General features: G+C 43.6%; 1 protein-coding gene across 1 annotated transcript in view; it reads right to left on the minus strand.

Moving 5' to 3' along the window:
* Positions 1-16,954, minus strand: part of LOC136859915 (meteorin-like protein) — a 339,575-nt gene that overhangs the window by 60,043 nt on the left and 262,578 nt on the right. The window lies entirely within an intron of this gene.

Consider the following 16,954-nt stretch of genomic DNA (forward strand, 5'->3'; position numbering starts at 1 on the left):
TGTCAAAGCCAAGGATAAGACAGAGACAGATCTATGAAAGTAACAAAATTGCTCTAGCCTATACCAGAAGACATAGTGCACTGTAAACACTAGGTCCTGCCAGCAAAGGCATAAAATAATAATAATAATGATAATAATAATAATAATAATAATAATAATAATAATAATAATAATAATAATAATAATAATAATGTCCGCCTCTGTGGTGTAGTGGTTAGTGTGATTAGCTGCCACCCCCGGAGGCCCGGGTTCGATTCCCGGCTCTGCCACGAAATTTGAAAAGTGGTACGAGGGCTGGAACGGGGTCCACTCAGCCTCGGGAGGTCAACTGAGTAGAGGTGGGTTCGATTCCCACCTCAGCCATCCTGGAAGTGGCTTTCCGTGGTTTCCCACTTCTCCTCCAGGCAAATGCCGGGATGGTACCTAACTTAAGGCCACGGCCGCTTCCTTTCCTCTTCCTTGTCTATCCCTTCCAATCTTCCCATCCCCCACCAAGGCCCCTGTTCAGTATAGCAGGTGAGGCCGCCTGGGCGAGGTACTGATCATTGTCCCCAGTTGTATCCCCCGATCCGATGTCTGAAGCTCCAGGACACTGCCCTTGAGGCGGTAGAGGTGGGATCCCTCGCTAAGTCCGAAGGAAAAGCCAACCCTGGACAATAAACTGATTAAGAAAGAAAGAAAGAAATAATAATAATAATAATAATAATAATAATAATAATAATAATAATAATAATTTATACAGAATGGATGTCAACAGGTCAACCAAACAGATATTTAAATATCCTTGGTACAAGAAGTCAAGAAAAACCTGAATTCATGAAGTCAAGAAAGATTTGGAAAGAAACAATACAAGGGAGGAAGAAAAAACAGAGAGAGAGAGAGAGAGAGATTTTCAGAATAAAGTGTAAAAAATCGAATGATTTCAAGGCCAGGAGGGAAAGAAAACAGGCTCAAAATGGTCCGAGAAGAGGAAAAGGAGGCATAGTGAGCAGATGAAGGAGAATAGGAGGAAGAAGAAGGAACAACAATGAAGCATTGAAATTGTCGCATGGTCTCTAGAAGACCCTTACGGCGAAAGGAATAATAATAATAATAATAATAATAATAATAATAATAATAATAATAATAATAATAATAATAATAATAATAATAATAATTTTTGCTATTTGCTTTACATCGCACCGACACAGATAGGTCTTATGGCGACGATGGGATAGGGAAGGCCTAGGAGTGGGAAGGAAGCGGCCGTGGCCTTAATTAAGGTACAGCCCCGGCATTTGCCCGGTGTGAAAATGGCAAGCCACGGAAAGCCATCTTCAGGGCTGCCGACAGTGGGATTCGATCCCACTATCTCCCGGATGCAAGCTCACAGCTGCGCGACACTAACCGCATGGCCAATTCGCCCGGTCTTCTTCTTCTGTTTACCCTCCAGGGTCTGTTTTTCCCTCGGACTCAGCCAGGGATCCCACCTTTACCACCTCAAGGGCAGTGTCCTGGAGCTTCAGACTCTGGGTCGGGGGTTACAACTGGGGAGGATAGTCAGTATCTCGCCCAGGTGGCCTCACCTGCTATGCTGAACAGGGACCTTTGTGGGGGGAAGGGGGAATGGAATGTTTTTAAGGGATGGACAAGGAAGAGGGAAGGAAGCGGCCATGGGCTTAAATTAGGTACCATCCCGGCATTTGCCTGGAGGAGAAGTGGGAAACCATGGAAAACCACTTCCAGGATGGCTGAGGAGGGAACCGAACCCCTCTCTACTCAGTTGACCTCCCGAGGCTGAGTGGACCCCGTTCCAGCCCTCGTACCACTTTTCAAATTTCGTGACGGAGCCGGGAATCGAACCCGAACCTCCGGGGGTGGCAGCTAATCACACTAACCACAACATCACCGAGGCGGACATTATTACATATTGAGAAAATTTTTGATTGTGAAAGCCAGAGTTGCGGATCATTTCCCTGGTATTGTGCTTCAAACGAGGCTTATAGTAGTTGACCACTGCTCGAAATAGGTTTGTGATGGCTTTCTATTCTCTTTTACCAGAGAACTCACACTATACATGCTCGAAATGATTATATATTACAGTCCTATCATAACATGAATCCCTTTCCATAAGAGAATATTACAGATTATAATTTATTTAGTCACTATGTTACCGAGCTCGATAGCTGCAGTCGCTTGAATGCGGCCAGTATCCTGTGTCCGGGAGAAAGTGGATTCGAATCCGACTGTCCGCAGCCCTGAAGATGATTTTGCGTGGTTTTGCATTTTTATAACTGCCAAATGCTGGGGCTGTACTTCAATTAAGGCCATGGCCGCTTACTTCCCACTTCCAGCCCTTTCCTGTCCCATCGTCGTCATAAGACCTATCTGTATCGGTGCAACGTAAAGCAACTTGTGAAAAAAAAAAAAGTCATTATGTTCTAGTAAGAGTCTTCGAGAACGCCTAGATCATCTGTGACAGCTGTTCGCTCTTACCTGTTAGCAGAGCTGTTGAGGATCAAACTAGCTTCGGGCTGAATACTCAACATGCATGTTGAGAATAATACGTAATTTAGACATAATTATAACGAGCTCATTAATTAAAAAGTTCGAAGTAAAATGGATGCGCAATTAACAAGTCTTTAAGCTAACATCTGAATTAATTAAGTTTTGTTCGATATATTGGAAATTTAATAAACATTTGTAATTAGACAATAGCTCTATCTGTGGTGCGGTGGTAGTGTGTCCACCTCCGGATTCCAAAAGGAGGGGCTTATTTAAAGCCGGCAGAAGTCAACGGATTTTTGTGCAAGAACTATCCAATAGACTCTATATTGTTATAAAAGTCGAAAGATGAAACTGTCGTAGGGTAGTAGTTTCCTGGGGATGTTCTTTTTAAACTTTTGCATTTAAATAATAAAAACTAACGCCGCATTTAGGAATGCTTGAAAAATCTTTGGAATGAGCCAACGTCACGGAACGTGCCCTCCTCACGTAGTACAGGCTTCGCTCAACAGATCGCAGGGGTTGATACATGTTAAAGACCGAGATCGCTGCCTAGCGTCTTATTTCTGATGTCACGGTCACCATCCGAACTGGGCAGTGAGTGTGGTGAAAAATACCAAAAAAGACTGCAAAAAGAAAAAGAATACCGACCCTGTGATACTTTATTCTTTCTCCTTTTACGGAAATATTCACTCTATTGGACAGGTGTAACTTATAGAAAAAGTAACCAACCACAATAACTGCTGTAGTCGATTACTCCGGAACTACGCGACTGTGGTACACAAACGACACCTCTGCAGACTCCTGAAGAAAAGAGTATTCAGACCTCACCCCCACTCATACGCACAACTTTCACCCAAACCTGGGATGTCCAAAAAGAAAAACCCGTAAAAACCAAACATAAAGAAACTCAAACGAACATCCATAAAACCCAAAACATAGCTTCTCAAAGTACCCATACAGACTCCCAAAACTCTGAAACACCCCCGCCACCCCCACCCATCACAAAAATGCAAACCATGCTGACAACATCAAGTGAAGAAAAATCCAGCAAACCGAATCAAACTGAGCTACAATTAAGCAACCACGCCGCCCGACCAAAGTCAAACAATCTTGTATGTAATACCGAACAGCCTCAAGATACTACACAACAATCTACTCCTCCCTCAGATACCAAAAAGCCACACAATTCCAACAATAAACGAAATAATTCAACCAAAAGTAGTTCTCAACCTTCCTTGATTTTTATGTGTTACAATTGTCTCCAACTCAACCATTCAGCTGCAAACTGTCCCAATGGCACTCGCTGCAATAGATGCGGAGATAATCACCACCACTCAGCCTGCCCAATACCACGAGATCAACCTAAATGCGCCAATTGTTCAGGTATTCATGCAGAATCCTATCTTGGCTGTCCTTACTTCAAAAAGGCAGTCAAGGATCACTACGGTGGCAATAAACACCTCAAATTTCAATCCCCAAAGAACAGCACCTCATACCTTACTAATTTAAATCAAAATTCAAACCTCAGCTACCAGACACCACTGCAATCCTTCTCCACTACAGAAATAATTAAATGCTTCCTTACCCTCCTCACAAGCCAGATCTAAACCAAGTACCCCACATTATAACCCTAGCCCAGACAAATCCCGCAACCCAGAAACACTGTATGCCTCAACTTCAACCGCAATTGAACACCCACAGTCTCCTCCTGTTGACCTAACTGCTTGCACGACAGATGGCAGGTGCCTCCTAGTACGAAAGTACCCCGCAATCCCTTGTCCGCCATTTAAGGTCAACAACATTGTCCGCCAAATCATTGGCTAAACAAAAAGCATATTTCTTATCTCAAATCGGCACCACCACATCTTAACACATCAACTGCCGCAATTCTTCCGAATATCCTATTATTGAAATACTGGAATTATTGCAGCAAGCAACATGCCGAATGCAATAACGTTGCACAAAGCATTCAACCAACCACTAGTTAAGGGACATAGGACCACATAGGTCGGGGGTCCCACCTTACAATTCCACTAGCGCCGCCCTCCGGGAGGGTAGCAAACGAGTTCGGATCGGAATGAACAGGGTGGCCTTTGTACCCAAGAGTGGGGTACTTCTATAGGTTCTCAAAATGTTTAAAAAATTTCAATTCTTAAATTTCATCCGACATTTCAAGGGTTGTTTTTTTATAATGTGTATATCAACACGAATAAGCCAAGAAGTACTTTGCAGACCAATTCGTATCATAAATGTAGGACCAGGAATTCATTAGCTGGTTTTCGCTGGTGGTCTTAAACTTTTGTTATGTACTGTAGTTCTGGTTTCTATGCCATCTGTTAGAGTAACATGAAACTGACAAGCAAAAATAGCGTCAAATGAGTATATCTGCAACAAGGTAGCTGATCCCGCACGATTATTATTTACCGAACAATGAAATAGCTTGTATCTGTCTCCTGTTAGCACTTCTTGCACTATCTCCGAAATTCACGCCAGAACCAAGAGTCTCATTGACACTGCAAGGTACACACTCAGTATTCATTGTTCACTCGCTGAGTTTAGAACAAGCTATAAAAGTCCCCACTGTTGTAAACAAGACCGATATTTGATTTACTATCGGTAATTTAAGCTTGATTTCTGATCCGATCGGCATTTCAGCAAAGGGAAATCTAATTTAATGTTCTGTAGAAATTCAACCCCTGACAGCTAGACCATCAATCACAGCCATTTGGAATGTTGTTATTTGAGTGCCGGAGGCCTGCCGAGCACGATCCGGCCGGCAGTGCTATTCAGCAGCTTTATTGCCTCAGCATTGGGAAGTATGAGGTACGTGCTCGCTTACTCAGATGAATTCAAAACAATCTGCCCCTTGTAATGCACACTTTTTCCTTTTTTCCGTGGCTGCTTCAATGGTGGGCTTGATGATAGTTTTAAATTAATGATTGTGTGTCCTTCGCCACGGTTCAGGCAAGCAGTGGTGGCTTCAGTTATCTTCCAGACGGTCTTCAACAGAAAACTAGGGATCTGCAAAGCCATTTCCTCTCCCCGATTTTTTTTTTATTTTTTTTTTATGACGGCTGGTATCTTGTCTTTAGGATGTAACACTAGCCTATGATGGCCAAACTTGCGGGACTCATTCTTCACATATAGAAGAACAAAATCTGTTATATGGACATAGGTCCAGAAACGCTATATGTCCATGTCAGAACTCATTTTCTACAACTCTACATGGTACATTACTATAGTACTGGAAAACAATCAGGAACGGAACGTACCAGCATATCACATGAAACTCTTTCTTACAAAAACCGGGATTCAATCCGACGGCGGGTTGATGTATGTATCACTGCTATCGGAGGGCATTTTGGTTGCACTTTATTTTATTTTTCATTTTATACTCCTTTCATTTTAATTTCATTTCCTTCTACCACATTCGTCCCTGATTCCTCTGATGAACATGCTGGTTCCTTCGTAACGCACTTACGATGGAACAGAAACATCTTATTTGGAGCTAAGATGGCACTGTGCCTAATTAAAGCCACGGTTACTTCCTTCCCGATTCCATCCCTTTCATATCCCATCCCCTCTATAAGACCTACTTGTGTCAGGGCGACGTGAAGCAAATTGTGAAAAGTATATAAAAATATTTGTATCCTTACATCAGCTTGTAAAATAAAGTTTCTACGTGTAAAATTATTACTATTATTTATTGACTGATTTATTTATTTATTTATTTATTTATGTATTTATTTATTTATTTATTTATTTATTTATTTATTTATTTATTTATTTATTTATTTATTTATTTATTTATTTATTTATTTATTTATTTATTTATAACTTTCTGTACATGGCTGGGCTCAGGCTATGAAGCCTGCTATTATGCCAAACCATATAAATATACCCCTGCATAAACATAATATACTGAGCATTATAACTTAAATTGAAAGTAAATTTAACATAATTTAAAGTAGGCCAAATGTAAAATGTAATTTAACTGAAATTCAAAGTAACATAAAAATAATTTTAAAATTATTAAATGGATGTACAGTATTTACTGTTATTAAAACTAAATCTAAAAAAATTTCAACTATAGGTAGCCCTAATGCTACTGAACTTACAGTACATTTACATTTTATTTATTTGATAATATAACCGTCCGCCTCTGTGGTGTAGTGGTTAGCGTGATTAGCTGCCACCCCCGGAGGCCCGGGTTCGATTCCCGGCTCTACCACGAAATTTGAAAAGTGGTACGAGGGCTGGAACGGGGTCGACTCAGCCTCGGAAGGTCAACTGAGTAGAGGTGGGTTCGATTCCCACCTCAGCCATCCTGGAAGTGGTTTTCTGTGGTTTCCCACTTCTCCTCCAGGCGAATGCCGGGATGGTACCTAACTTAAGGCCTCGGCCGCTTCCTTCCCTCTTCCTTGCCTATCCCTTCCAATCTTCCCATCCCTCCACAAGGCCCCTGTTCAGCATAGCAGGTGAGGCCGCCTGGGCAAGGTACTGGTCATACTCCCCAGTTGTATCCCCCGACCAAGAGTCTGAAGCTCCAGGACACTGCCCTTGAGGCGGTAGAGGTGGGGTCCCTCACTAAGTCCGAGGGAAAAACCGAACCTGGAGGGTAAACAGATGATGATGATGATGATAATCTAACCTTTGAGGGTGTTTCTTAGGTAAAATTTCCAGCACATTCTTCTGAATAGCATTATGTTAGCTTTAGATTTATTATTATTATTATTATTATTATTATTATTATTATTATTATTATTATTATTATTATTATTATTATTATTATTATTATTAACCGAAGAGTATAAAGTGCATCATTCGCAGTTTTACAGAATACGATTGGTTCCCTGATGGCGACAGGAGTTGATAATCACTGAGCTGGAACCTGCTGGGAGGTGATGGGATAGCTGTTGACTCCCGCGCCATTGACTGAGTCGCCCGCTGAAGATCACACTCTGCCGGCGCGGTGTCGCTATTAATGACTGTGACTTGCAGAAATGAATCCATTACCTGCTCTTCAAAAGGGAGGGCTGTTATACTTTCGAAATGGACAGTAGAAATTGAATCAACCCAGGCAATTAATTTGAGGAATTACCTCGTCCTTGAGAGATAACCGTTGTTACACTAATGCAGAGGGAGAGAGGACCTTCGGTAGATGCTGCTCGTCACCGAGAAATATTTATCCTACAGTACATTCCGAAAAATAATGCCTGCGTGCAGGGCCGATTTAACTTTGCTCGGTAGAGGAGACCGCTACATTACATGAAACTGTAAAAGTTTTCTTAAAATAAATTTTCAAGTGTCCAATTTTTATTTTAAAAATGATTATTGGCAAGGAGCCTTGATCTTTTCATAAAATGTTCAGAATAATTGTTAAATCAAACTTCGAAAAATAAATGAAAATTTGCCCTTTTGGTCTGGCTTCCTACACATAAATACATGTAGTTTTTATGACCGCTTGTGGTGTTCAAAGCCAGCTTTCAATACAAAATGGAAATGTTGCAGCTAACCTTTCGTTATGGTTCCAATGAGAAAATACATTTAGGCCTACTATATTTCAGTAGTAATACACTATTGATCAATTTCCCACTTCAGATATGGTCAGACACTTTCAATCGAATGTAAATCGGATAAATCAGAAGGTCAGTCGAAAAGTGTTAAATTTCTTCTTCTTCTTAATCTGTTTACCCTCCAGGGTTGGTTTTTCCCTCGGACTCAGCGAGGGATCCTACCTTCTACCACCTCAAGGACAGTGTCCTGGAGCTTCAGACATTGGATCGTGGGATACAACTGGGGAGGATGACCAGTACCTCGCCCAGGCGGCCTCACCTGCTATGCTAAACAGGGGCCTTGCGGGGGATGGGAAGATTGGAAGGGATATACAAGGAAGAGGGAAGGAAGCTGCCGTGGCCTTAAGTTAGGTACCATGCCGGCATTTGGCTGGAGAAGTGGGAAACCACGGAAAACCACTTCCAGGATGGATGAGGTGAGAATCAAGCCCTCTATTCAGTTGACCTCCCGAGGCTGAGTGGACCCCGTTCCAGCCCTCGTACCAGTTTTCAAATTTCGTGGCAGAGCCGGAATCGAACCCGGGCCTCCGCGGGTGGCAGCTAATCACACTAACCACTACGCCACAGAGGCCGACAAGAGTTCAATTTGCTCGGTTAAAAAAGGCCAGATAAGGCGGCAAAATGTTCCAGACATAGCCTAACATTACTGTCAGGAATAAAGCATATCTCAATAACATATTTGCAATTGTTCAAGAATATGTGCAATTAACGAAGGAAATACTTTAAAATGCGACCTTCAATCTAATAATATTTCCAGGTATTATTGCTTGATTGTTACTGTATTGAAAATGGAAACCTACAACCTTTTTTCCAGTCAGTGACCGGGTCAGGGGTGGAATGAATGAAGCCCCTTCTTGCGGCGAGAATAGGGATTGTGCCGGCTGCCGAGGCCTGTCGCACTCCTCTGGGGCACTGATTAATGACTGACAGATGGAATGAAATGATAGTGGAGAGTGTACCCGGAATGAAAGATGACAGGGAAAACCGGACTAACCGGAGAAAAACCTGTCTAGCCTCCGCTTTGTCCAGCACAAATCTCACATGGAGTGACCGGGATTTGAACTACGGAACCCAGCGGTGAGAGGTCGACGCGCTGCCGCCTGAGACACGGAGACTCTTGTTATTTTATTACGTCTCTTTATCTGTTATCAGTGCCTTTGTTGGCGAGATGTAGTTTTACAATACACTGTGTCTTCTGGTATGGGCTAGAATAAATTTGTTACTTTCATTGACCTGTCTCAGTCTCATCCTTGGCTTTGTCAACATAAAAGTGACTGAGGTATGAGCGAAATTAGTAACACCATTCCTTATGCAGACAGTCCTTGTTATGCATGGTGTGAAAATATTGCTCAAAGGGTCGTTTGGTGCATGCATTTCAGTGGGCTTGGCAGACTGATATGTAGTAGCAACATTTCCCTATCGTGCCTCTTCACTGACGCCTAGGCTATTTATGACGGCTGTTGACTGAGCTGCGGAGGATCAAACCAGCCTTCGGGCTGAATACCCAACGTACAACACACATCTGTTAGGAGGCTGGTTGTATCCTCAAATAACACCCCTGAAGACCGCAAAAATAGATGGTGGCGTCATAATGTGAGGCGTACAAGGCATGATGAAGAGTGAGGTATTTTGCCATTGCTTTCTTCATTGGGCTAGAATGTTGCAGCACAACCGACCCTGTGAATAGCACCTTTCATGGTATCCAAGTTTACTATTCGTACGCTGAATGTCATCACTTAGCACCACTCACACGTCAGCAGCTTCCATACAGACTTGTATGGCAACTACATTTTGCCCTACCGAGCGAGTCGACTGTTCAGCCAGTGTCGCGTAGCTATGAGCTTGCGTTCTAGCGATGGGAATGGGGAGGAAGCGAATCCCACTTTCGGCAGCCCTGAAGATGGCTTTCCATGTTTTCCCATTTTCACTCCAGGCAAATGCTGCGACTGTACCTCAATTAAAGCCACGGCTATTACCTTCCCAACCCTGCCCCTTTTTCCAACCTTGCGTCGCCGGAAGCTTTCCATGTGTTAGTGCGACAATGTGCGACTTTAAAACCACCACTTACATTTTGTCTGACCTGTGCCAAGAGATAGATGCAAAAATACTGCATTTATTAAGAAATAGCAATAGGCGACGTTACAACACAGTATTTATTCCATCGGCGTCCACTCCTACCATCATCATCATCATCATCTGTTTACCCTCCAGGGTCGGCTTTTCCCTCGGACACAGCGAGGGATCCCACCTCTACCGCCTCAAGGGCAGTGTCCTGGAGCTTCAGACCCTTGGTCGGGGATACAACGGGGGAGGATGACCAGTACCTCGCCCAGGCGGCCTCACCTGCTATGCTGAACAGGGGCCTTGTGGAGGGATGGGAAGATTGGAAGGGATAGGCAAGGAAGAGGGAAGGAAGCGGCCGTGGCCTTATGTTAGGTACCATCCCGGCATTCGCCTGGAGGTGAAGTGGGAAACCACGGAAAACCACTTCGAGGATGGCTGAGGTGGGAATCGAACCCACCTCTACTCAGTTGACCTCCCGAGGCTGAGTGGACCCCGTTCCAGCCCTCATACCACTTTTCAAATTTCGTGGCAGAGCCGAGAATCGAACCCGGGCCTCCGGGGGTGGGAGCTAATCACGCTAACCACTACACCACAGAGGCGGACCCACTCCTACCAACTCTACAGAAATTGGGCGACATGATTTTCAAGAATTTAAAAAAATCTGCTTTTAAATTTGAATTGAATACAGTATTAAAGCTCGAAAGCGCCTGTGCTGAACCATAGCAAAGAAGGAAATGTTGAGGCATTTAGCCACGATAGAGGATTTCAGAAAATCTGGGGCGGTTATCGTGCAGGAGTGTTGATATTTCGCCAAGGGGAGTGAATATAGTGTGTGAAATGGGGGCTTCTAACACCCACCTGTCCATCCTGGAGTTCAGGAATATGAATCATGAGACTCTTGGTCCTTTGATCAATGCTGCTTATTTCCAGCAGGTGATGGCGGTGGGGAACTTATACCAATAGAGAATTATTCCTGACAGGTTTGTAATTTATCATTCAGAAATTTCTCGGTGTGTAATCTCACTTGGTTACAGAACTATGATCACACACAACGGTGAAGCAGATTCAACTGAATGATCTCCCGCGTCTTCTAGCTGTTATTTGCCTCTGTTTTGTTTATTTTCAGTATGTTCAAGTGGGGTGTGAGTGTTTTGTGCTATAGCAGCTACCCTTGAAGCATAATTTTACTCAAGGTAAGGCTAGTTACTGAGGCTCGCTTCACAGAGTCGTACCGTGTTAATACCCTCAGTGAATATTTGTTTCTTCCGCCTCTGTGGTGTAGTGCTTAGTGTGATTAGCTGCCACCCCCGGAGGCCCGGGTTCGATTCCCTGCTCTGCCACGAAATTTGAAAACTGGTACGAGGGCTGGAACTGGGTCCAGTCAGCCTCGGAAGGTCAACTGAGTAGAGGTGGGTTTGATTCCCACCTCAGCCATCCTGAAAGTGGTTTTCCGTGGTTTCCCACTTCTCCTCCTGGCAAATGCCGGGATGGTACCTAATTTAAGGCCATGGCCGCTTCCTTCCCTCTCCCTTGTCTATCCCTTCCAATCTTCCCATCCCCCGCAAGGTCCCTGTTCAGCATAGCAAGTGAGACAGCCTGGGTGAGGTACTCGTCATCCTCCCCCTTTATATCCCACGACCCAGAGTCTGGAGCTACAGGACACTCCCCTTAAGGCGGTAGAGGTGGGATCCCTCGCTGAGTCCGATTGGAAAAAGTGATCCTGGAGGGTAAACAGATTAAAAAAAGAAGAAGAAATAGAATAATATTTCTCTTGTACAGAAAGTATACATATTACAAAGTCCTTGCACTACGAGTTGGGCTAGAACGTACGGACAGACTTAATACAACGATTTCAGTGTCTGCCTGTTAAGTTCCTTTTCTTTTAGCATGGGCTGGGAATATATCTAGAAATGGCGTGGACAGTAGGGCGTCGACAATTTTCCGACACCTTGGTAACCATGGCAACTAGTGTACGTGATCTGTGTACACTAGGGCAGGCAAAAACATATCCGTACGTCTATGCTTTTCCATGTAGCGGAGGAATTTCGTGTGTTTCTTTTTGGAATATTTCGCCTTGCCTAAAGGTACATTGAATAAAATCTGAATCACTGCTCTCAAAGGCTCTAATAGCCATTTTCAGGCACCATGGATATGGACACTCTGACTCACTGACCAATGTGTCAATGTGTGAAAATTATACCGAGAATATAGCCTATAGTGCCGCCTCTGTGGTGTAGTGGTTAGCGTGATTAGCTGCCACCCCCGGAGGCCCGGGTTCGATTCCCGGCTCTGCCACGAAATTTGAAAAGTGGTACGAGGGCTGGAACGGGGTCCACTCAGCCTCGGGAGGTCAACTGAGTAGAGGTGGGTTCGATTCCCACCTCAGCCATCCTGGAAGTGGTTTTCCGTGGTTTTCCACTTCTCCTCCAGGCAAATGCCGGGATGGTACCTAACTTAAGGCCACAGCCGCTTCCTTCCCTCTTCCTTGCCTATCCCTTCCAATCTTTCCATCCCTCCACAAGGTCCCTGTTCAGCATAGCAGGTGAGGCCGCCTGGGCGAGGTACTGGTCATACTCCAGAGTTGTATCCCCCGACCAAGAGTCTGAAGCTCCAGGACACTGCCCTTGAGGCGGTAGAGGTGGGATCCCTTGCTAAGTCCGAGGGAAAAACCGAACCTGGAGGGTAAACAGATGATGATGATGATGATGATATAGCCTATACCGGGTAGTCCACCAACCCCTTGCAATTCAGTTTTATGCATCCTTTCACACTTACTACAATTCTGAAATACATCGGTTCCTCTCCCTAAACTGGGGTAGTATAACGAGATGTGTGTTTACGGGCTAGAAGACAGCAGAAATCGTGAGCGCCACTATTAATTCATTATGGGTACCTCGAATGAACCCGTAAAACGAGTACAGATATTCAGAACAGGTACTTTAAACCAGGTGGTGTACGCACAGACCGGGAGCACGGTACTGTACAGGCTGGGAAGTGGGCGCCATAGGTCAAGTGTCGCAGTAGCACACATGGCCAGCGGGCGGGGAGGTATGTGATAATAAACACTACTCGAGGTAGGAGGTTCGAATCATACATAAGATTTTTTAGACACTTGTCTGGGATGTGGTAACATTGTATACTCGATAGCTTCCAAGGACTGATTTGTTTATTTGACCCTGTAAAAGACTATGTATCGTTGCAATGGGTATGGTGCTGGGTTGGATGAGGATGTGGAGATGATGGTCTGTGGCCAGTATAGGCTGGGAAGTGGGCGCCGTAGGTCAAGTGTCGCAGTAGCTCGTTTTACGAGTTCATTCGAGATACCCATAATGAGTTAATAGTGGCGTCCACACTCCTGCTGTCTTCTAGCCCATAAACACACATCTCGTTATATTACCCCGGTTTAGGAAGAGGGACCGATGTGTTTCAGAATTGTGAAGGGATGCATAAAACTGGATCGCAAGGGGCTGGTGGACCACCCGGTATAGGGTGGTCAGAACAACGTGAACCTGGTATACGAGCTTTAGGGGGTTCGTCGTACTCAAAATTAATTTGAAAAACATAATTCCGTATTTCGCGCCGTTGTCCTTTTTTCCATCCGCCGATGTTAGCGAATGATATGGTTTCGCGGGGGAACTCAAATGAGCTTTGCGAGGCGGTGTTGCTAAATCTGCACATGGCTTGGTCAGGCTTGAGAGCCATGCTGAGAAATCCGCATCAAATACACCGTGGGTTTCGGCCGGTGCCACAGTAGCATTCTTGCTACAGCGCGATCCTGTCAGCTCGGAGCTCCGTGTTCAAATCCCTCCGCTGGCAAAGGTTTTGCTTTTTCGATTGGTGTTCTCAAGCCGGTCTTAAGTCATATGCAAATTTAGCAACACCGCCTTGCAAAGTGCACTTCAAATTGCCTGCGAAGTGATCTCATTGGCTAACTTGAGCAGCTGATAAAATGGCAAAGGTGTGAGATATCGAATTGTTTCTTTCGAATTATATGTGAGGATGGCCAACCCTCTAACGCTCATATGCCCAGTTCACGTTGTTTCTGACCACTCTGTATATACTATATTCATCAATTTTTGCTTTTTCGGATCCTTACATAAACCGAAATGTGTTTAACTGAGTCCAGCTCCATGGCTAAATGGTTAGGTTGCTGGCCTTTGGTCAGAAGGGTCCCGGGTCTGATTTTCGGCATGGTCGGGAATTAAAACCATCATTGGTTAATTTCGCTGGCACGGAGGCTGGGTGAATGTGTCGTCTTCATAATCATTTCATCATCCTCATCAGGACGCGCAGGTCGCCTACGGGAGTTAAATCAAAAGACCTGCACCCGACGAGCCGAACATCTCGGACACTCACGGCACCAAGAGTCATACGCCATTTTCTTTTATTTTGTGTGTGTGTTTAACTGAGCCATTAAAGTTTTCAAAATAATTGTGTTAGCCTATCAGTATGGCACTCTGTGTCTGTGGCAAACTGAATAGAATTACAGGAAGTTTTTTTAAAAGTTTGTGTTTGTACAATAACCGTGATTACTGAAGCCTGAGGTTAAAACAGATTTGTTTTGAGTGAGTTCGAAGATACTCAGGGATAAATCATATTTAGAGTAATCACCTTCACTTACGAGAACCTCAGATCTGTGAACTGTGCAGCCTCCCAGTCATAGTAGGCTATATGGTATAAATTAACTTTATTTTTGTTTTTAATTCGAATGAGGTACTTGTAATATCATGGACGACAACCTTGAATATTTAGTTCGTTTGATACCATTATGAGAAGTCCGGCTCCATGGTTAACTGGTTAGCGTGCTGGCCTTTGGTCACAGGGATCCAGGGTTCGACTCTCGGGATGGTCGGGAATTTTAACCAGAACTGGTTGATTCCCCTGCCACGGGGTGTGGGTGTATGTGTAGTTCTCATCATCATTTCATCCTCATCTCGACGCTCAGGTCGCCTACGGGTGTCAAATCAAAAGATCTGCGCCTGGCGACCCGAAGTCCGCGGACACATCACGACACTAAAAGCCATGTTCCATTTCATTTCATTGTGAGAAAATCAATGGCAAGCAACCTTATTCCATATTGTGCTTTGTACGCCTCATTATGGTTCCACCATGGATTTTCTCCGTTTTCCTATAAGTATATAAACTTCGGTGGTGCCGTTTTGAGGATGCAACCAGCACTCATGCCAATTCCTTGAAATTGTCAATTAATGAATGAAATGCCTGGTTTGAAAAAGGGAAACCACGGAAAACTATCTTCTGGGCTGCCGACGCACAGTGGGTAATTTCTAGCATCCAGCCGGCCAAAAATGATATTTTCAACCCTTGTCTTTCGTGCGTATTTTCTGTCAGTCGTGTTTATAAGACTCTTGGGTACAGTAATTAAGTAATGAAAAGTCGCGCAGTCTAATTACTTAATCTCACCGAAGGCCTAAAGTGGCTCTCCTCCGTTAGGGCATCATATTCTGGCGAGGTGAGCGCGCAGTTATTATTATGTGAGGGCTCAGTAAAGACGTCAGCAATAAATATTTCTTTAGCTTGCAATGTGATTACATTAGATGAAGGTATGCATTTTATACAGCATGTAACATTTTCTGAAAATGACTATATTGTTGTCCGGAATATGCACTTAAAATTCAGGTACAGGATGTCCAAGCGCTATCTAATTTAACAAATCTGAGCTGATTTTCAAAAATGATTGCCTTTGATTTCCGCAATGAAAGCCTTTTGGATGAGTTATCTATACTTTAATGAATAGAAAACTGTGACTTTTTGCTGCGACCAGGCGCGACCATGAGAGTAATTAATTTTTTTTCAGAAGCCATGTACTCTGTACCCGGAGGTTGGTTTTCGAACTGTTGAGGAACAGCAGGGAATATAAGCGGAACGATGATATTGCGAATGTTGTAACTGAACATTTAGGCTTTTAGGATTGTTTCGAGGATATATTCAAGTCAATAAGGAAATCTGTCAGTATTTTGTGTGCTAAAATTCGATCACGCTGGACAAAATATAGCAGAAAAAGGGACAAATTGTTGAAGTACAAGAAAAGTCGGTTCGAGCAGAGAATGAGCCTTGCAGAAGGACGTGTATCACAACAATGTCAGGACGAGTCTGCCACTACTAGGCTATAGCTCATTCCATGTTAAGAAAACAGTATTGCTCTTATGACAACAGCGTTGCCATATCGAACGGCTCCGCTCAAAGCCATCAAGGGAAAATGGCGGTACATAAATTTGTGAAATTCAGTATGTACGTTCAAGACAAAAGGCTGAAGAAACTAAGCTACAAGTTATTTTTATGAACTAAAGGGGACATGGGGTTTACAGGGGCCACTTTTGGTTTGTACAGAATCAGAGGTAAACTACGGCACATAAGAAACCTTAGCACTGAAATATAAGGCAAATTGCGAGAGAAAATAGACAAATAATGTTATGGGCTCGAGGAGCGGGGGTGTATTTAATTGCATTTAATAAATTTATCCAGACAAAAGCTAGAAAACAGACGCAATAAATAAATAAATACTGCAGATGACTACAAAAGATCACAGTATTAATGTTAAAGAAATAAATCACACACGTAGGCTTTTCGCATAACTCTCATTCAACACAATACATTTACGCACTGATTTAAAGCCTAAAATACACATGCAATAAATAAATACTGTAGATGACTTCACTACAGAAGTTCAGGGAGGAAACGCGTCTATTGGTTGATATCCGAATTAACGTGCTGGCAATACCAATGATAGAAACCGCTAGAAGATTCTTCAGAGAGGCTTCCACTTCTGCGGATATTACTGGAGTAGATATAAATTTAATAAACCATCT

This window comes from Anabrus simplex, chromosome 1 (assembly GCF_040414725.1).
Source record: "Anabrus simplex isolate iqAnaSimp1 chromosome 1, ASM4041472v1, whole genome shotgun sequence".
NCBI lineage: Eukaryota > Metazoa > Arthropoda > Insecta > Orthoptera > Tettigoniidae > Anabrus > Anabrus simplex.